Source organism: Aulostomus chinensis, chromosome 4, assembly GCF_037954235.1.
Source record: "Aulostomus chinensis isolate RoL2024-O1b breed Wild chromosome 4, RoL_Achi_v1.0, whole genome shotgun sequence".
Taxonomy (NCBI): Eukaryota; Metazoa; Chordata; class Actinopteri; order Syngnathiformes; family Aulostomidae; genus Aulostomus; species Aulostomus chinensis.
In genome coordinates, this window is record NC_141323.1 from 12,072,441 (window position 1) to 12,093,555 (window position 21,115).

Here is a 21,115-nt window from a genome sequence, read left to right on the forward strand (position 1 = left end):
TAAATGTTCTTTTTTTTGCTGGAGGAAATCACAGATTTTAAAGTCAAAAGTCCAGACTTTCATAGCTCCTGACTGCTGATTCAAGGTTCTATTTCATGGCATTCATGAGACATGTCATTACTCTTAAATGTGATGCGTCCACCCATTACTAACTCACCCGTGGTAACACTGCAAGGTTGTGTGAAGGTCAGCAGCACATCGCCTGGATCTAAATCCAGCTCCAGGCTGAGCTAAGCGCTACAGTACAGTACAGGAGCCCTCGGAGGAGCAGCAGCCATTAGATCAACAAAAACACTGTGAATGAGTGCCAGAGATGCTCATTAACTATTGATGCATTTAGAGATCTCACAGCTGGATACACACACACACACACACACACACACACACACACACACACACACACACACACACACACACAATGATGCCAACAATATTTCCCAAGAAAAGAAAGAGTCTGATTGAGAATGACTGTGACTGGAGAAACTGTGCGTGTATAAATCCGTTTTGCATGAATGTGAGCAGGATCTAAAGGACCTCGTAGGAGAATAAAGGATTTGGAAGTGTGGCGGAAAAATGGGACGGAAATCCAGCGTGTTGGCTTTCATGGCGGAATAAAAACAATAGAATCAAATAGACGAGGCTATTTGAAGCTGCACAATCTACCAGCCTTCACCTCTTTCATGTTTCTAAATGAGTGAAAAAAAGGGGGGATAAAAAAAAAAACGTTATATAGAAAACAGAAATGCTTTGTTCACCCACTGGCCTTCAAGTCTGTCTTTGTTTAATCAGAAAGTGTGTGTGTGTGTGTGTGTGTGTGTGTGTGTCTACTGTACGTGGATGGAGGGAGGAAAGAGTCGAGTGAGTAGAATCTTGGGTAATGAGGAGGAAGAGATAAGGGATGACAAAGGGGAAATGACAAACAGCAGGGAGGGCAGCGCCGTGATTCGATTACCGTAGAACTTCTCGGCACAGAGAGCGAGCCATGCTATCATACTGTAAGTGCTCGTGTGACTCTCCTCTTTTTTGTGGAGAGGAATAACTGTCTGCACCCTTCACGGGGGGTGTGTGAGTGGGGGGGTGGGTCTGCCTCTCCCTGCCTGTCCCAGCAGGGTCCCATACATAAATGTAGACCTGTCAAACCACTTTATTTGATCAGGAAAATCTGTTTTAAGTGAACTCAAGAGTTATAAAACAAAAGAAAAAGTAGAACAAAGAAGTGTTTTCATTCTTTCCCCAAAACGGGTTTCATCTTGCAAATGTGATTTTCTCCCGGCAGCTGTCCAAAAACACACCACCACCTCCTCCATACACCTGCCGCGCGCGCACACACACACACACACACACACACACACACACACACACACACACACACACACACACACACGTGCACAGAGGCAGCCCTTCATTTCCAAAGCTGTCCAGCATCCTCCCCATCTTACCTGGCAGCAGCCTGTCGTTCCTGGGTCCTCTTCACAATCCCAGGAAGGGTGTCAGCTTTAAGTTCGGCTTCTGCTGATGGCGCTCGATCTGCTACTTTACAAAGAGAAAAGAAAGGAGGGGGGAAAAAGAAAAGCTCAGAAAGCTCTCCTTCCTCACACGACGGCTGGAGAAACACTCCCGATCTCACACACACACACACAGCCAGTCAACAGATCCAGCAAGAAGCAGCTCGCGATTCCTTCCTTCCCTCTCTCTCTCTCTGTCCGTGACACTCTCTACTCTTCCCGCCCACCTACTCTAGCCCCCTCCCCCAACTTCTCTCTCTCTCACTCTCTCTCTCTCTCTCCTGTCAGACCAAACGCACACATCCCCTCTCTCTCTCAGCTCACTGTTTTCTGTCGTTTACCCCACCCACTCACACACTCAGGCTCCATGAACACAAATATCACTCAGGTAGTCTATTTACACACAACCTTGGTCCATGGAGCATTTCGAGGAATAAACCTTGTGTATAAAAAGAACATCACACCTAAACATAAGATGAAGTGAGAAATTAAGAACATTCATTAAAGCGCTGTATTGTTTCGTTCTTTTTTTGGAGCAGGATTCTCTCCATCTGTCTTTCTGCCACCTCTCACTGGGGGATGTGACGCTGCTTACGCCCCATTCTTCTTCTGACAGCTAGTCAAGGGCAGAGTAAGTGTATGCTAATGCTCTGCCTGGAGGAGCTGCCTGGCGTCCCCTTTTTAAGACTGACCAGATGTGGCACATGGTTCTCCCAGGGAGGGGGCAGCAGATGCAAAGGGAAAGGAGGACCCGCAGCAAAAAAAAAAAAAAAAAAAAGCTGCCAAGCCTCGTTTGAAATGGACAAAGAGCACCTGACCCGGTGTGGGTGGGGTGGGGGGGGGGGTGCTTAATGGTGCTTTAAAGGCAGGACACGCAGAAGCGCTTGAGCTTCAGTCTTCAGCCGACGCAGCGAGCTACTTAGTGGAGGTTATGACATCAGGTGAGCAGAAGTCATGCAGCAAAGGCTGTATGCTTGGGGGTTTAATTCACGTGGTCAAGAAACTAAAATCCAACATTCTCCAAATCTTTATCTGCTAGTTTGACGTCAAACTGATACTTGATGTTTATTTCTACTGAAATTTAAAGTCCATCCAAACCTTGAAAGTCCTGCGGATGTTATCTTGACTCCCAGCATTAGTTGGGAACAGCCAGACTGCACTGGACCTCAGTGCCCACTAGAACCACTCCAGGGCTGCTTGGAACTGAAAGCTACTGACTGACCTTCAGAGTAAAACCCTGCTGTGATTTGAATGTGGTCAAATAATTAATAGTTGAAATGAGGCATCCAGGGCACTAATGCCGACAACAGCTGAATTACACTGGAAGTGTGTGTGTGTGTGTGTGTGTGTGTGTAGCAATACATCATAGTTTGGTTTTTAGGGGAACCGCACAGGTTTTATCACATTTCTATGGAGATTTTGTCAATCTAAATGCCCAGAGGACAGATTCATTGTGCATTTAGGAAAGAAAAATACACCTGACACTAAAATAGAAATCTATTATGCACTCGCGGACTGGTCTCCCATATCAAATGTGTTCAATGATTATGGACAGCAGCGACCAACGCCACTGCCACGATACGCATCGCAGATGGACCAGGGGTGTTTACGGAGCAACTCTTGCCCGGACAATATGGAGGGCTAAAAGTAAGCAGCTCATTTGCTTAAACTACCCACACTGTAACGATGCAAGCTGGTTGAAAATCTGCAACATTCCCTTTTTAACATTCTCACTTTTCAGTCCAATTTCATCCAAAACCAGGACACAGATATTTGTAAATGAACGTTGGAGTCTTACTGACCAATCACATTTGAGCTGACTTTAATTTCTTGGAAATAAACCGGAGAGTAAACGATATCGCTGAGATTCATTCCCTCAAACCCAACTTTGGCCCTATAAATAGAACGCAGCCACATTGTACCACTACACCGTAACACACACAACAGCTGCGCTGATAATAATAATGATAATAATAAAGGCCCAACCAAACTACACAATCACGGTTTAATGTCTTAGATGGAATCTATAGGAGCCAAAGCTCTGCAGCCTCCTTCCTCCAATCAGTCCTCAACCCAGGAAATCCTTGCATCTACCCTGAAAGTGTTTGTCAGCGCGTTCATCGCCGGCCACGTGAAGCGTATCATACAGTAAGGTTACTGCTGCCGCGGCAAACTGTAACTGTGCAACAACACATATGACCGTGGGCGCCGACAGATGTTCACCGTGTGTGTGTGTGTGTGTGTGTGCAGATGTCTGTCGGTGCAGAGCCAGTGTGTAAATAAGGGCGATAAAGCACATGGAGACACATGGCGTTGTTGACATCACACACACACACACACACACACACACACACACACACACCAGACATAGAGGTGAGTCAGAGGCAAAGCAAAAAAGGGGAGTCTGGGTTGGCAATCATTAACAAACGCCCTGCCTGGACACTGCACAGCTTCCTCCTCTGTATATAAGCTTTGGTGGCCACGTGTGTTTTGTGTGTCTGGCGTTGTGCAGCAGCAGGGGGATCGATTATTGGGTGAGGTGATGTGGCCAGAGCAGATTTAAGGCCCAGCAGGCTTATGGTTTGACCCTAATGAGCGGAGGAAGGAGTGCGACCACGCTGAGCGGGGCAGGCCGCAACCTCTACGGGGAAAAGTGTTGTCTACCCTGGCGAAGCCAGCGGACCACACATCCCCAACCTGCTGTGGCCGTTTCATAGCCTGGACTAACTAATCTCTCGAGCAAACTGTCTGGAAGATTGGCCAAACATTTTCTCAGGGAAAAAGAGTTAACACTGTGGACGGTCAGCGTGAGTTGTTCTGAGATAAATGGCGCCGTGAGCAGAAAAAAAAATAATGTGTGAAGTCACGAATGATTGAACCGGGTCTCTGGCTAAAGATTGCATCCCTTTGAAGGAGCTGCTGATAGCGTGTCCAAAACAACAAGCACGGAACATTGGGACAGACTGTTTTCTGCTGTGGAATTAATGCTTCTTAAACCGAAGGGAAACATCGCATTCACACTCCATAAAACCCCACCCCAGGTACCTTGATGAATTAAATTCACTTTAAATTCATGGACAAAAACCACACCAATACATGAAATGAAGTAGCGTTACACACACTGGCAAAAAGTCTGGTGCAAAGCGAAGGTATCTATAAGCAAGGCTGTTCATTGCTTAAAAAGACTGAATTAATTATGTTTTGTTATGAATTAATAAATTATAAATTAATCCAAATTAATCACATATTTAAACTCTGACCTTCAATACAAATATGTTTTGGTAAATGTTTGAACAAATGGAGAAATAAACTTTGGGGGTTCAAATCGATGGCTATGATCGAAAATATGAGCTAAATCGGACTTCCATGTCTGGATACAGAAAGTAAAAAGAAGGCCCAACAACTCTATCCATGTGTTTATGCGTTCTCTTTTTTTTTTTTGGTTCCAAAGCCGCCGAGGGTTTTTATGATGCATGTGGTCTTCTTTTCACTTCCAGCTAGCCAAGGGCTTTGCTGTCCTCAGCTGGTTACGACCAACTCTCCATTTACAGGCTGAATCCACACATGCAGTCAAGGGTGCGATTCATCCTCTAAATGGGGGCCTTGGTGCTTTTCCATGATATCCTGTTGTAGGATCTGTCCAGAATTAGGAAAACTTTGCAAATCCTCCTCTATTACTCTTCCAAAGACTTTCCAAGCTGTGTAGATTGTATTCTTTCCTTGAAAAAAATTCACAAAACCCCAACATGCTCCCTGTGGCACTCCATCACAAGCTCATTGAGAGACTGGAAATGAAAGGAACAAAAAGTTTAGAGTATTTCTTCAATTCTTGATTCAAAGCCAACAAAGGATTTATTCAAAAAATAAATAAATAAATAAAAGTGAAGAAAAAAACGGACTCCATTTTCCAGCACCAACTCAGTGTTCGCGAGGGGGACTTTTTGACATTTCAAAAGAAACAGATAATGAATGTGGACAGCTGCGCTAAAGAAAGAATGTCTTGAGCCTGTCAGTGTCCAAATTTGATGGACCCAGAAAAGAAAATGGAAGATCAAGTGGGTGAAATTGGTGAAATGGCATTTAGAAGAAGAAAAAAAAAAAAACAGAAGGTGATGAAATACGCAGAGCTGGATGGAAAATAAAGAAGCACAATTTCCCAAATGTCAGGAACATTTGAATGGTCACCCTTGAATACCCCAAATCACCGGTCGTACTCACGCGCTAAGAGAGAGGATGTAAAGCTTTAGGGCCACAACTTGTTATTATGACTCATCTGTGGCGGCCGTTAATGACTCGACTTTTCTTAAATTTTATTACACTTAAATGGTATTACATTTGACACCTATAAAAAGTTAATTTTGCATGTAGGGATGGAGTAGTTATAACGTCTTTGCAACAAACGTTTAAAAAAAAATGGTCATTAAATGGCACTGAAACGATGAGTTCAACTGACGCTCTCAATGAACGCTCTTGTTTCCAGAACAGTTTATTTATTAAGCCTAACGTGTGAATTTAAGACAATGAGCTTGTGTGTTTGTCTTGTCAAAATCGTCCTTTTTCACCCATGAACGCATTAAAATTGTTCATCTTCAACTCACCCAGAAGCACCAGCAAATAGAGGAAAGCAGCCCTAATTACAGCTGATGCTCTCATTTAATCTCTCTTTCTCTATCTACCCCCCTCCACACACACACACACACACACACACACACACACACACACACACACACACCATCACCACGGGCAGGAAGCTGCTACCAATCACTTACAGCTTTATATGTGGGAAAGTGCCTGTTCAAATATGGAGCTATTCAAAGAACTCTTCAATACACACAGGTGTTCCTTTCACAACCAGCCGGCTTCACACTCACACACACACACACACACACACACACACACACACACACACACACACACAGACACACACACACACACACACACACCCCACCTGCTAGGGTCAGTAACACATGCCAATGTCTCCGATGTCGCACAGATGTTTGGATGTATTGGAGGTTATAAGACAAGCCGAGGAAGGCAAAGGAGACGTTTGTATCCACAAAATCTGTTAGCAACAGGGGGGGCTTTGTGTTACTGAAAGGAGCGGGACCACACTTTGTATTTGCAGTGAAGGGTAAATAGGCGTCACCCAACCCTCAGACCTGGGGACAAAACCTGCAAACCCATCGTCACTGCAAAGAGCCGGGGGCAAACACACTGTACTCAGCCCCAGCAAAGGTACTCCGTCACACTGACCCCACACCAAAAGGATGTTGTTTTTGCTGCGCTAAACCTCGTGACAACAGTCCGTCCCTCACAGGGGACCCTCCTGACCAGAGGGTTCTTCTCCAGTTTTATAATGTTAATCACCTCCATCAAGGAGATAATTCCCAGCATTGGTTTGCCTGTTAGCAGTTTAACACACACACACACACACACACACACACACACACACACAGAAAAAACCTGCAGGTGCTTGTGGAACAATCAGTTGCATTCAGGATCAATCTGAAATCCAGAACCAGATCTGATATCTCACTTTGGTAGAGGTATAACCCCCCCCCCCCCCCCCACACACACACACACACACACACAGAGCAAATTTTATGTAATTTGCTCCATTTCTAGCAAGAAAACAGCTCCTGGAACTTCAGATGTGGGGCCGTTAATTGAGTGCTCCAATCAACCTACATTAGAGAATCTTTCTGACAATGCTAAAAGCTGTAAACACAACACTGACGTAGCGCACACTCATTAAGACTGATATCTCTGCCCTCCCGATGAACTCCATGACTATCCACCCACTGTTTTGTCTCCTGAGGAAACTACCTGACTCTTCAGCTGCTCACTGCTTCATGTTCACTGGCTAATGGCTAATGTTGCCTGTCTGGAGTTTTGTGTTGGGCGCTTAGCGTACAATCAGTTTATTGGTGCTTTGTCTCTGCAAGCAGCTGCCTGCCGCATTTGGAAATATGAGGACCTGAAACTGTAATGTGAGCAGTGAAACTACTGCGATTAGCTTGAGTGTGTTTAGCGCAGTTGGATGAAAACTTGAGTGAAGTTTTCCATTTGTATTCATACTCTAAAGTACTTCAAGTATACATAATTAAATAGTGAGGTGCGTCTCTTCAGAAAAGTCACATTAAAGGTGCAGTAATTTCACTCAGATCCATCAGAGTCCAGCTGCATCCTGGTGGCCATTGTTTCTAATGAGCATGCTCAGCAGCCTTTATCTCCTCTCCTTCTCTTGGAACTGCGGTGGCTAGGCGCCGCTGTGCAGAGGTCACATACTCTTCATCCCTGCAGTGGTAATTACGACATTCTTACGGAGAGATGAGTGGCCCTTTTGACCCCAGAGTTTCCTTAACTCACACACACAGGGGGAGGGGAGGGGAGGGTGATGTGACAGGAATTTAGTGGGACTGACACACAAATGTTAGAATATGAGCTCCCGCCGCACTGAGAGTATACATCTTATATCATAGAGCAGATTCTTTCGGAGGACCCCTATACGGGATGACATCGAGGAGTCAGCGTGTCCTGTTGGAGCACCCCAGGCTGAGTCTATGTAGGCGACTCAGAAGTGGGATTAGTGGGGATTTATTGAGCAGTAATTACCCTCGCCCGTGGAGGGTCTGCTAATTAAATTACCTCAGCACCCCCGTTACTGCCCAGCCACACAGAACTGCCAAGGTCAGCCAGAGTGAAACTTCATGAAATGCTATGTTTGTTTTGTGCCGTCACTCAAAAAACAAAACAAAACAAAAAAAAACATAGCATATAAAATGAAAACGTACAAGTACACACATTACGCATCTCATCCAGGGAATGCAGTAAAGACTTGTGCTTTTGCATGATTGATGGCACAAATATGGGCGTGTGCTTGGGATGAAGAGGAAGACTTTTATTATGTAATTCATCAGCTGAAACATTAAAATCACCTGCCTGTGGAGTAGGTCCACTCATCCTATGGAGTCTGGCGCCGAGACGTTCGTAGCAGATCCATTTTTCCAGCTATTTCTGAGACATCAGCTCTTCTGTGGACAAGCTTACCTCCGCCCCCACTCCCATAAATAACATTTAATGACCCGGGTCACCAGTTTTCCTTCCCTGGACCACATTTGGTATGGGACCAACTACTGCACGCCAGGAAGACACCACGAGACTTGTAGTTTTGGCTCTGACCCACTAATCTAGATATCAGAATTCCTTTTCCTGCCTCCAACACATCAACTTCAAGGACAAAATGTTTGTTCATGGCCTGCTATGTCCTCCTTACTGAGGTCCAGATGTACTGAGATATATGAATTTTGTATTGGGAACAAACATTTCTTTATTTTAGATGGCCAATATTTAGATCGACAGTCTTCACAGTAACCCACCACCATCAGGCGTTAACTGGCCAAATTTGCAATGGATCTGGTTGACCCACTAAGAGGAGACATCAAGGTCACATCATGTCATTTCCTGTTTCCACTTAGTGGCACTGTGACTAATCTGCCCCAACTTTTTAATGAGCTCTTCCTTAGACCATTCTGCGCTCCTCGCCAAACTTGGCGGAGGAGTGCAAAATGGAATCACGACACTGGAAACCTCCACGGCCAATGACAAAGCCAGGAGAGCTGCGTCGTCCTGTAAATGGCGATGTTAACGTCTCCCAGATAGACACTGTGACATATAGAAGCTCGACGGAGACAGTAAACAAGGAGGAGATGTGTGGGAGAAGCAGCCACTCCTCCCCCACCCACACACACACAGGAGGAGTCAAACCCCAGTAGCAAACACCTCTTACTCCTCCGCTCACATACAAACAAACTCCCCTGCAAACGTGCAAATATTGACTCAAATATTAGATAAAATCAGAGCTGGATTGATCCATGAGTAGAAATGTTCCAATAAAATTCCATTAACCTTTTCATTTAGCAAAATCATTTCCCACATGTGTCAGCTCACATTCAGCTGTTTCTTCGTGACTTCTAAAGATCCATAAGCTGCAGCAGAACGATAAGACCCCCGACTGGTGTGCCGCAGCGTTTCTGCAAAGGCGCCCACCCACATACTGACATATGAAGGTGGACACACTTAATACACCCGGATCACGCTCTGAGACCCACCCACGGTCCTCACTGGGGTGCTTTAGCATGTCATTAACTGCCTGCCATTCAACTACAATATCAGGAAATTAAATGATTTTTCCATTGATTCTGATCACTCTGTAGTTTAATGTCACATTCCATGATGAAAGCGTCCCCGGTCCAATAGAAGCAGCGGTGTCAGTGGGCCTCAGAATGACGATCCGACGCTGCTGCCAAACGAAAGTGATAGATCATGTCTGAGGGGATTCAGCTACTTAGGCAAAAAAGGTCCTCTGGCTGTGAGTCGACGCTGTGGAGTTTAGTCTTTTCAAATAGCTGTCACGCTGAATGAGCCCGTCTCCGCTGCCAATGCACAACGGTGCTCTTGAATAACTTCATGGTCACAAGAAGGTTCCATCAGTCCTTCTTGGGGCTTTAAGCGCTGCTGCTGCGTCTGACATTGTCGCAGACTCACAGACATGCAAAGTGGGCTCTATCTTATTAGCTAATCCGGTATTTATTTTCATCATTTCATCTTTAATTTCTGCCTTAAAGGACAAATTTGTTGTAAGTAGTGTTGTCGCAGTTTGATACAATACCTTATAAGTATTGATATTCGGTACAGGAGGGGGGCTTTGGGCACAATTACATACCCAATTTATTAAAAGATAAACAAACCGGCACCATGCCACGCCACAATGACTGCAGTCGACTTTTTGCTTTGGTCCGAAACTCTGGATTGGTTACCACTTTGCTGCGTTGCCCCTTAACAAGCATTCATCTGTTAAACAGAACGTTTGCGAGTGTAAATCTTTGTCAGTCAACGACAGCAGCAATCGCTTTCGGCGCTGTAATTACAACAATACATTAGGCTACATGAGTTAACCTGCAAAAAGACAAGTTAGACCGAAGGGATGGGAATAATTGAAGACCCCAGCTCGAATGTTGGCGGCTCTTTTATCTGCACTGTTTTGGTGTAATTAATTAAAAGCCTCTACGTGCCTCTCTGTGTCAGGGCAAAGCTCCTCTGTCCCTTCTTTCTCTTGCTGCCACTTCAGTTTTTCACCCACAATGCACTGTGTCCTGGCGCGGGCCGTACGTCAGGTTATGCATTAAGTCACATCACCCGCTGATTTGAATCAATTTGGAGATTTGGGAATCCTGGCATATCAGGAGGACCGTGGCCCGAGGTTTGTGACCAAGCAGCCGAAGTCCAGGGAAGGTTTCACACTTTAAATTTGATTTCTGATCAAACTCAAATGTTAGACTGTCCTGACCAAACGAGATAAACTGAAAAAGCCCTGGAGTCCATTTAGTTTTGACACTATATACTCTGGAATTCCTGAGGCCTGAAGGCTCAAGAGGGAAACGGCTGTAGTTTACTGGGCCATCTTGATTACTGCTTCAGTGAAGCTGAGATGGGATTCCTCCACAAATGTCGGTGCGCCCACTTTCAGTGGCCTCACCGAGTAACTTTTTGGTGATGACCTGTCTTGTTAGCGCTTGTTTGCATGCAGCTCGCGTCCCTCCTCACTTGTGGGCATCCTTCACATTTCCTGCTAATGTGTTCACATAGTCACAAGGGATAGGCCGTGAATCGTCAAACATCTGAACCTGTGACCTCACGATTTACCACTGTTAGCTCTGAATAGGAAGATTTGACATCTAATAGACCCGTAGTTTTTGGAGCTCAGACTAACATTATTTGTGTGGATGTGTAGGCCTACTGCGACGGCGTGCTGGTGGAAGCTGCCTGCTTCAATGTGTTCCTCACTGTGCACACCAGATACTACAGAACATGGCAGCATAATTGCTCATTAGGCAGAATTGACTCTGTCTGTCAAGCACCTGTGTTTGGGGGAAGAAAGCGGCCAGCCATATGCTTCTCAGGACTGCGGAGGATGATTGATGCCGTTATTGTACATCAGGTGTTATAATCTCAGACACCCAGGGGAATTTATTTGTTTTCCTCCATTTTCTTGTCTTTTCAAGTGACTACCGATGTGAAGGGAGGCGGGATGGGGGGTAAATTGGCAACTCTCCCAAAAACCGTCGATCAACAGTCACGTATCACACGGCATTACCATCCTACTGGAACATGTGGAGGACATGAACAGCTGGTGCCAGATAGTACCTGACGGGTGCGATGCTATCAACTTGGCAGAATTAGGCCGCCTTCACAAAGCAATAATTACAACAAGAGATCTTAATCTACACTGTAAGAATGAGGGAAAGGAAAAGCAAGGGGGAAATCTCTCTTGTAAATGTCACATAGGCTATTTAAAGTCAACCCCGCCTGCACCCCCCCACCCCCACCCCCCAATGATCCCAGCCCTTACTCACCAACCCCAGAAGTCACCTTGACGGAGCCCTTCACGGCCCTCCATCGCTAACACTGCCTGTATCTGGGGAGGTGTTTTTATACTTCAATGCTTTGAATCAAAACACTTGCTACTTTCATTAAGAACCAAAATAACTCTTGAGTAGTATATGGGGATTTTCCTCTGCTTCTCTGCTGGTTGCATGGATATTGTTTGGGGAATCGGAGCATGAAGTTAAGATGAAAACATAAGAGGTAATCACAGATACAAAATTACACTTGATTGGTAAGTGGCAAAGATCCGTCTAATTTAAAAACATTAGATGATTTGCTCTGGAATTGCTTGTTAATTGCAGCCAGTTGTCACTCCTGAACGGTCAAGTCAGCGCACCCTTCAAAGTGGGACCCCTCAGGTCTCAGTTCTGGATGCGCAGGATTTTTCCAAAGAAATTCCCAGAGAAAATGACAACAAGATGTACCTCCACAACTAAAACGGGTTTAGAATATCGGCGTTACACATATGACATGTGCAGCATCAGCAGTACTACAAGCACTGCATGGATCTACTGGGGGGAGGGAGCTGGGTTGGAAGGTGAAACTCTCAATATACTACAAATTAATGTTCCAGACGCAGTCTTTGATGACGTAGCCTCACGTCAGTCTCCAAACCCTTGACATTTACAGATGAACAACATTTTAGAGGTTTTGTAGCTCGAGGTGAGAGAAAACATTCCAGAGCCAATCCAAAGGCTCTAGGGCGGAACGATTATTGGGTTTATTTTCAGCTTTTTTCTTCGGCTTTGAAGCAACTATGTGGCATGCAGAAACCCCCAGACTTTAGTAAGTGGAGATCTTCGATGTGAGACTATTAACTGCAAGCACATGAGTAAGGACCAAAAGAGTGTGATTTCTCAACTGCAGCTGAAACGGGTTTCTCCCCGAGGTGGCTTAGCCTTATAGATAGGGTGAGTGGCTAAGACATCCTAAGGGAACTCAGTAGAACGACTGCTCCTTCATGTAGAGAGGAGACCGTTGAGGCGATTCAGGCATCAGACAGCGTCAGGATGCTTCCTAGGGACCTACCTCCGGCATGTATGATTAGTAAGAGGCCTTCTGGTCAAACCATAACATGCTAGACCTCAGCTGGGGGTCTTGCAGGGAGAGCTTGCAGGGAGAGCTGGAGCCCATTGGCGGGGACAGGGATATCTAGGTTACCTTCCTTGGTTAGCTGCCACTGTGACCCGGTTCCAGATGAGCAGTGGAAATTGGATGAACAGAAATGCTCGTGAGAAATAGGGCATCCAGACTGGTCATCCTCCAGCAAAAGTAATCCAGTGCAAAAGTTAAAGCATTGAGAGAAAAGCTGGGTTGACTGTCGTCTTACAGCCTAATTTAGCCTGTTTCTTGGAATAGGTTACTGCCACTAACTCCCTTTATTCAGTCTGAAACCCTCCAGCCTGCCTTTACTCTCTAGCTAAGCCACAGTGCTGAAGACAAAGTAACTCATACTAAGGCAGTTTAACCTTGTCTGCCCTTATGGACGCTGGGGAATTCCTTTGTTTTAGCAAAGAAAATTGGGGCGCTGCTCAGGAGAAGGAAGTAGAGATACAGACCTCCCGGATCGTCTGAGCTGCGTTCTTTTTTCTTTTCCGGCCTATCTTTCTTCCTGTCTCTCTGTGGACACTGCTCTGCCACTTTAGATATGTCATGGGCAATAAGGATGAAAAATTGGCCTGCTCTTTGGGCCCCCAGTTGGAATGCTGGCTTCATCCCCCACCTTCGTATGCCTGAAGGAGTCCGAGCTCCACGCTCACAAACAAAATAGGATTTAACAAGGCCAGGATCACTCACAATGCCTCAGTAAAGAGCCGCTGAACCTCGCTGGAACCAGCACTGCCGGTTGAATACAGAATAACACACAAGTGGGGAGGTTGGAGTTTGACAGTGCAGGCAAGAATGACGGGGTTCGGAACCACAGTCAAGTAAAAATAAAAACAACCACTTCATATGTACAGTAACTGCAAATGCAAAAGTCAGCGTGAATGAGTCGGCACGTATCTGCTTTTACCACAGTGGAAATGTAAATCTCAATGCGTCTCTTCAGTTTACTTTGTGTACTCCAGGTTTTTTTGTACTGGTCTATGATGTGTGCACTTTTCACACTGCCAATACACCCATGGATTTATAGAAAAGAAGCGGATACACATTCATGCTGATGAGCATCGATAACTGCAACCAAGAGAGTTCCAGAGCTGGGGCTTGTTTAGCCCTTGGCCAGCTCAAATTGGGATAAAATCTTGTGGCTTTTTTGATATTCTGCACTTTATCGCACCAAACAGATCACACAGTTCGACATTTCGCAGGGGTTCTGAACCACAGAAAGTTGCGGTAGCCGTCATATTTTACAGTGATTTTAAGAATTTAAGCCTCTGGGAAACATATTTTGGGGCCCATTATTGTGATGCCACAGTTTGGCCACTTTGTAAAATAAAAAAAAGCCGGGGGACACTCTGATTAGGACTTTTCCTCTGCCAGCTATTTTGTTTCCTGGTGTCTGCAGCAAGCAAGTATTTGGGGTTGCATCTACCCTAGACCTGAAATCTCTCACACACATCAGGTTAATGTCATACTGTTGGAGGCTTTTACCCAAACACCCCCTTTTATTACACATCTCTTCGTTGATCTCCAGATTTACATTGAAGAGGATGCCAGTTATTGTTGTCAGTAATTCTCTTTTAGATCTGTTGATCCCTTATGGGACATGTTGTCTCGGTTCTCTGCCATTTATGACTTCTTCCTGCAGCACCACTACGACTGCAGCATTTCTGTTTCTCCCCCCTCAAAAAGCCTGACGTTAGGCATTGTTGATCGATGCAAAGCTTGGCACATCCCGAACATCACCTGTTCACTCAAAATGTTGATCAATCAATGACAAATATACAATGTAGGCCTGTAAATGGCTAAAATCCTGTGCTGTGGGACTTTGCTGGCTTATGAAATACATGCTGATAGAATAAAAAGTGCGATTTACAACACTGTTCCACAATAAGGACTTTAAGCGGTTATAAAATCAGACGATGAGCAGAAATCCTGGATCCAGCTTTAACACGGCATGTAACTCCACTCCATTTCCATATCAATATTAATGCGGTGTGTTTAGATGTGATGAAACAAGGACCCGAATCTTGCCAAGTCCTTAAAATTCAGCGTGAGAGTAAGTGACCCTCAGATTCGCGTGATCCTATTTTCATGCTTCTCCTGATGACGCTGCCCGTGTGATGACAGGTGGCAGTCCCGTACTTTCAGCATGCCATTCTATTCTCCCGGGAGATAAATAAGCTGAAATCAGTACGACATCATTCAAACGCACGGAGACCCCTTGTCGCGGTGTGACGATACACGGATGGTTACTCTTTGCAAAGAACAACCTGACAGCTCACCGTTTTCCATAAAAAGCATCAAGCAGTGCATCCATAAATTGGTCCTTCAAGCAGCAAAATGTCCTCAAGGGTGAGAGCAGTGTGTTAATTTCTATTCATATATTCATTGCATTAACCTCTCTTCCTGAGTTTATGGTACACTTTGGGGATGCTCCAGCCAAATGAGCTTAAACCATAAAAATATGCCATAAAACAGGCATCAGTAACTTCATTGGTAGCGTGCAACGTCTCGTGCTTTTCCATCACCGTCCCGTCTGTCGCGCGCCCAGAAAGATTTAAGATCGAGCACAAGGGTTCACTGCTGCGTTCACATTCCACAAGGGTTTGCACATTTCACGACCCACTAAACATATGTTCAAAATAATTCACAATGACATACAGTATGAAGCATGAACAACATAAAACCCACCATCCCACAGCAAACATCCACAATTAAACTGATGACTCTAATAGAACCTCCATGGAGGGCAATGCAGAGGAAATGAGGAAACAACGAAAGGAAAAATAGAAAATTCGGATGAGGCACAAGAGAACTCTCTACTAGAACTCACGCAAAAGCGTGAATAAAAGCACTGCAATACTCAGAATAATGGAGTACACACCAGGTCCAAACCAGCGTATCAGGAATCTAGGCACAGATGACTAAGCCCACAATGTCTTTTGACCCTGCTGATTGTTCCATGAGCTCAGTAATCTGTGCATGTCAGTGGCGTTGAGGCATGTGTCCATTATCAATGGACTGTTTTCACACACAATTGGCCGTATTCAGTGAATGGCCGGTGCAGACCAGCCATGTGTTGGAGAACCAACACAGAGAACAGCTGGGGATCTCCCAACAGATGCCGCCTGCTGTGGCGGGGTGGGAAGCGTTCCAGTCTGGGTGCTGTTGACTCACATGACCTCGTGAGGACGAGAATACAATGTCCAGTGTGCGACAAATGGATGAAAACACTCCTGTCCACACAATCAACCTTACAAACCAACACGTTAGCTGTGGATACCTGGAACGAAATCCTACGCCAAAGCAATTCTTTGTGCTTCTGCACCAATAAGCGTGTTGTCCACCTCTCCCATTCTAAATAGGGCGACATTTCAGGAACGCCTTGAGGGAATTTCTTTAAATTTGATAGCATAACCCCCCCCCCCCAATCACTTAAGACTGGGCTATTCCATTCACCCAAATGCGCCTGTTGTGCTCTTTTTGAGGGGATTATTTTGTCAACCCCATGGCACTGTCAACTCGAGAAGCCCTGAGTTACACTGACAGTAGGCGGCAGCCAATAACGTCAGAGAGGAAGAATTCTGTGGCCTCTGAACTGTGAGGCGCCGCACCCTCCTTCTGCTGTGAGGAAACATGCTAATGTGTCAACAGGTCAAAACAACCACTTGCAAACTTCTTCAGGTTGGATGATGGACATCTTGGCACAGCTACGCTGGACAAACAGTGAGGGAGGGATAATGAGTCGTCCCCTGGGGACCACAAATATCCCTCCATCCGTAAAATATTCCGTGGCAAACGAGTCAACGGTATCTCATAAAGGAGTGCAGAATTTCAGTGTTCTAGCAGGGGCACGTTGCAAGAAATCTGAGCATATTTTCACAAGCGTGTTGTTTTCTAACTCATTTTTAAACCATCAACCAAACAACGCCCCTGAGATAAAGACCCACCTCTCGCGGAGAAAAATATATTCACCACTCGTCACTTAGCTGTGTGATTGTGGCCACTGATGATTACCATTTCATTCTCCACTCTCACGCTGAGAAAAATGTATTTACCAGCCAAATGATGCACAGATTAGAAGCCATTACCTCTCCTTGGCAGGAGTATAGAGGGAAAGCTATTCAAAGACCACACAGTCATTCACATTTCAATGCACCTTTCATGCCTCAACAGAGAACAAAATTATAATGGAAAGTGAAAAAGGCACAGTAAGTAGATTCAACTTTCACCAACACCAGAAAACAGTTTCATACATATGATTATCTCTTTTATAGTTTATTTAAATTATTGTGCTTAGGAGTGTACACACGTGACACGCAGCGGTATTAAAATCAGGGGCATTTCATCTGATGAAGTACAAACTGCTCATTGCAGCCTTTTAGCAATCACAGAATTTATAATGAGCAGCTACAACACCACAAGAAGGTTGCTTGTCTTTGTGGATGTTCAAATTTCTGCTCTTTCCATTTTTTCCCCTCATATCATCATATATGAGGTGTATGATTGAGTCCATGTTGGCCATCGACCCTGTCTCTCTCTCACACACACACACACACACACACACACACACACACACACGCGTGTAAATGGAGAGGGAGGGAGAGAGAGAGAAGGCTGTGCTGACAGCCAGTCGCATGTGCCCAAATAAATGATGCGTCACCATAGAAAATGCGCTGCTAAATATGCATGTGTAACAAACAGCATCATGGGGACACAATGAGCATGTCAGTGACATCAGCTAGCTGATTTGCCTTTGTGATTGTTCTGCAGCCATCTGCACACGTCCCCCTTTATTTTATTTATTTATTTATTTTGTGAGGCTTCATGGAACACAGTCCTGCTGCGTTTGAACGTTTTCCCCTCCGATCCCTCTGCTCAAGATTCAAGATACTTTATTTATCCCCCAAAAGCCAATTCAGTTTACAGTCTACCTGACAGTTACATAAAACAACAATCACAACATAAATATACAGGCACTCTGTCAGTGGCAATCAATAAACAAGTAAAGGACAAAAGCAGGGAACATAAATGATAAATACAAAACAATCCACGCTGATAATAAATAAAGGAATAAATACAATGCCCTTCTACAAGCTGCCATCAGCAGCATTAAGTAGTGTGACGGCGTAAGGAATCAAAGAGTTTGCATAGCTGTTTGTTTTCTCAGGGGGAGCCAGGTAACGCCGACCCGAGGGCACCAAACAGAAACCGTGGTCAGGAGAGCTCAAAACCTGTCTGGCTCTCTGGACATTCTCTTTTATAGAGGGAGCTCAGGTCCGTCGTCTGGACTCCCATGATCTCGGAGCAGATGTTCACAACCGTAAGAGTGAAGGACAAGCTCATCGCATTTTGAAATAATAGAAGTCTAATTACAAGTGTTTAGAAGATAAATTGTAATTCCGTTATTAAAAAAAAAAGAAGAAGCAGCAAGCAGAAGGATCGTCACTTTATGAAATCATGGGATTACAATTTCTCTTCTAAATAGCTGTCTGTCCACCTCCAGGCTGCGTCTCAGTTTTAAGTTGGTGGTGGGCAGACTGACTGACTTTTCTTTTTCCTTTTGCAGAAACAGATCCTTCAAGATGGAATGGAGATCTATCAAACCTTTCTGACCTTTCCAGTTCTATACTTTTTCTGAAATATCAGTGATGAAAAAAAACAAAAAACAAAAACCCAACCTAAATCTGATTGAGATCGATTCTTCAAGTCTGATTCACCTGACTCATCTGGTTCAAATTTGCACACCGAGAAGATTTGCTCAGCGTGAGTAATTTGTTCCTATTTTTCCGACGCCATCATCCAGGCACCAACATATGACTGTGTTTTTAACGGAGGTAATTCGAATGGACCCCTGAGACGAGAGAGATTTCTAAAAACCATGCACGACCACAACCTCACTCTGATATCACCAGAAATGACTTTCATTCCTCTCCCAGCGTTCCTGAAAACATCCAGTCAATCTCCATGCTCAACAGCCTGTGCAGTAGCTTATGTAATGACATGATGAGGAAGCAAGGACACAATCTTTACATCTGAGCGTCGACTGAGAGCCAGTCGAGAGGGGATGGGAGACACTCGACAGGAGAGATATTACCAGAGTAATCTACACTGAGAGGGTGAGCTGTAGAGCAAGCTGACCTTGAAGAGTTTAACCTGCCAATCACAAGAGTGTTTCTCCAAGCCGGTAGGCAGTCAGGTGGAAAGCAAAGACCCAGATATGTCAGCTGGGTCTAGATGTATGAATGATGTGGAAACACTCAAAAATATATACACATACGCTACTGTCCACTTTAAAAGTGGTGTTGACCTACTTGGTTTACGTTGAGATCGTGCTCATGCTGTACATGGTTGAAGCGCCAGGGGCTGTCGACGGGAGGAAGCCGCACTGGCAAATTATGAGTTGTCAGCACAAGACCTTACAATAACCATCATGAATCAATGGTAAATTTACTGTTAATCTAAAGTAATCTGGTATGCATTTTACCGTTAACAAGCCCTGATAATAAATACAACTAGAGGGCAGTGGTCGCATTCCTCCGCCTCCACCTCTACACACATACAACAAGTCACCTCCTCTTCGTTAGAGCAAGTATGTAGTAGTCCCGGAAATAAAAGTAGACACAAAATTAGACACCACACAAGCTGCAGTACCAAGTATTAGGAGATGATCTGTAAATCATCTACGAATCATTGGTAAAGTATCTGTAAGCATTCGAGATGGGTTAGATATTTGTAACTCGTTGTTTATGGCTTTCTGTCACTTTGTAAACTGTCCATATCCAGTGATGAGCTTGGAAGAATGTTGGTTTAAAGAAGCACACAACAACAACAACACCACCGTCTGATTCTGGTGAGTCATGCTGCTAGCGTTGCTAAACAGCATTAGCAGAGATAAAAGGGTGGGGAATTAGAAATAATGAGGTGCTTGGGTTGCCCGGCCACAAAAGATACTGATATAATGGTTATTGATTACAGCTATGAAACGTGTCTCTTTCTCCTCCATTTTAATTCAGTGAATGTGTAACAACAAAGTGTGCAATGAGTCTATGACATTCATGTGTTACGCAGGCAGCAGAAGACGCATTTGATCATGACTCACCGTTTGATACCTGCAGCTTTGTTAGCCTGCCGTCCAAGACTGCAGCCTCAACAACACATTCACCACCATCTTTACAGTCCGATGAGTTACGGTGTAGCCAGAGGGCAAAGCTGAGGTCTGTGTCAAAGATGAACTCTGTAGAACGCCAAACTAAAGAACACGGTAAGACCAGTTAGCGTACGTCATCACATCTATCTACCGTATCGGCTGCAGTGTTTTGACAAAGTCAAATCAAAGGTTAACAGTGGGTACAAAGCAAGATATTTGGAATGACTGCACTTCAGCATCATTAAATTAATCCAAAGCGTGATTTCGCCAGTCTCATGCAGTCACGATATTTGGTTCACTACGAGCAGAACGCATGTTAGCGAGCTCATTTGTCATGTCAGCTGGCTAGCTTAGCAATATGCTAATATTCATTTTGCATTTATATCATACAAACGTGGATTAGAGTCCATACTAGCATAGAAATGTCCACCATTACAAGGAAATAGCTCCTTAAAAGAAGATGAAACTAGTCAGACGCAACTCTCGGTACCCAGTCAGGAGAATACAGGCATGCCAATAGATAATAAGCTAGCAACGTTGAACCTTATTTTTGAAAAGAATTTGACATTCAGTGTAAATTTCCCATTGGCTTTTGATGGAGGGAATCCATGGCAGTGCTGACTTCCAGGTCAGCCTACCAAATTTCAGCGTCTCTGCAGAATTTGCAGAAAAATGGAAACGCTTCCACGCTAACTGGATCTATTGGTCCGAGTTGACATCTTCTTTAGTTTGAAATCTTTTGTTCAGCTTGTTAGAATCTATGTTTCGTTTTTTTTTAGCCAATGAACGTTAGAGCCTGGAACTCATGGAATCAGATTTATCAATCAATGCATCGCTGACTACAGACAAGAATGCCACTGACGTGCTAAGCAACTGTTTCCCAGCATGCCTCACTGAGGCCACGACGGTA

The 21,115-nt window shown here is 44.7% G+C and overlaps 1 protein-coding gene across 9 annotated transcripts in view; it reads right to left on the reverse strand.

Annotated features, from left to right (window-relative positions):
• The window catches only part of syt1a (synaptotagmin Ia), a 192,929-nt gene that overhangs the window by 82,010 nt on the left and 89,804 nt on the right, over positions 1-21,115 (reverse strand). For 4 of the 9 annotated variants that reach the window (XM_086201833.1, XM_086201831.1, XM_086201834.1 and 1 more), the window contains one exon: positions 1,440-1,530. The exons of 1 other annotated variant lie outside the window; for it this stretch is intronic. The gene's annotated coding sequence lies outside the window, so the exon portion shown is untranslated. Of the gene's footprint in view, positions 1-1,439; positions 1,700-21,115 lie in introns of those variants that run through there. 4 more of the 9 variants (XM_086201828.1, XM_086201829.1, XM_086201836.1 and 1 more) reach the window with 2 other exon arrangements.